Genomic DNA, 1,636 nt, shown 5'->3' on the forward strand with positions numbered 1-1,636 from the left:
ATACACGATGGCCAAGTAGGATTTTTCTCAAGGATGCAAGGATGGTACAATATCAGAAAATCAATAAACGTGATACATCACATAAACAAATTGAGAGAAAAAATCCACACAGTCATATCAATTGATGCAGGAGACAAACTGGTTAGGGCCCAACACCCATTTTTGATAAAAACTCTCAGCAAAGTGGGAATACAGGGAGCATATCTCAACATAATAAAGGCCATATATGACAAACCTACAGTGAACATCATACTCAATGGGAAAAAACTAAAACCATTTCCCCTAAGAACAGAAACAAGACAATGATGTCTGCTTTCACTACTCTTATTCAACATAATACTGGAATTCCTAGCCACAGTGATCAGACAAGAAGAAATAAAAAGCTTCCAAATTGGAAAGGAGGAAGTAAAACTCGCAGATGACATGATGTTATACATAGAAAACCCTAAAGACTCCACACACAAAAAAAATACTAGATTTAATAAATGAGTTTGGCAAAGTTGCAGGATATAAAATCAATACCTAAAAATCAATGGCTTTTTTTAATACACCGATAATGACCTCACAAAAAAACAAAACTAAACTAAACAAACAACCCCTTTACCATTGCAACAAAAAAATTAAGATACTTAGGAATAAACTTAACAAAGGTGGCAGAGAAATGTCCTCGGAAAACTATACAATGTTTAAAAAAGAGATAGAAGAAAATATAAACAAATGGAAGAATATACCGTGGTCATAGACTGGTAGAATCAACATCATTAAAATGTCCATACTACCCAAGGCTATCTACAGATTCAATGCAATCACTATGAAAATACCAACAGCATATTTCACAGATCTAGAACAAATACTCCAAAAATTTATATGTAACCAAAGAAGACCCCAAATAGCCTCAGCAATCTTGAGAAAGAACAAAGTTGGAGGAATCACAATACCAGATTTCAAGTTATACTACAAAGCCACCATAATCAAAACAGCACAAGAACAGGCATTTAGACCAATGGAACCAAACAGAGAACCCAGAAATCGACCCAAGCCATTATGCTCAATTAATATTTGACAAAGGAGGCAAGAGTATACAATGGAGTCAAGAGAGTCTTTTCAATAGTAAATGGTGTTGTGAAGATTGGATAGATGCAAAAAATAATAATAAAGCTAGACCACCAACTTATACCATATACAAGAATAAATTCAAAATGGATAAAAGACAAACATAAGTCAGGGAACCATAAAAATCCTAAAAGAAACCATATGCAGCAAAATTTCAGACATCTCTCATAGCAATATGTTTATGGATACATCTAGGGCAAAGGAAACTAAGGAGAAAATAAACACATGAGACTACATCAAAATTAAAAGCTTCTGCACAGCAAAATAAACCATCAACAAAATCAAAAGGGTACCCACTGTATGGGATAACATATTTGGCAATGATACATCTGATAAAGGGTTAATATCCAGAATATGTAACAAACTCATACAACCTAACAGAAAGAAGACAAACAATCCAATTAAAAAATAGGCAAAGGACCTAAATAGACACTTTTCCAAAGTGGACATACATATGGCCAAGAGACATATGAAAAAATGTTCAAAGTCACTGGTCATCACAGAGATGCAAATTCTGAGGTGC

The sequence above is a fragment of the Myotis davidii genome, unplaced genomic scaffold (assembly GCF_000327345.1).
Source record: "Myotis davidii unplaced genomic scaffold, ASM32734v1 scaffold2127, whole genome shotgun sequence".
NCBI lineage: Eukaryota > Metazoa > Chordata > Mammalia > Chiroptera > Vespertilionidae > Myotis > Myotis davidii.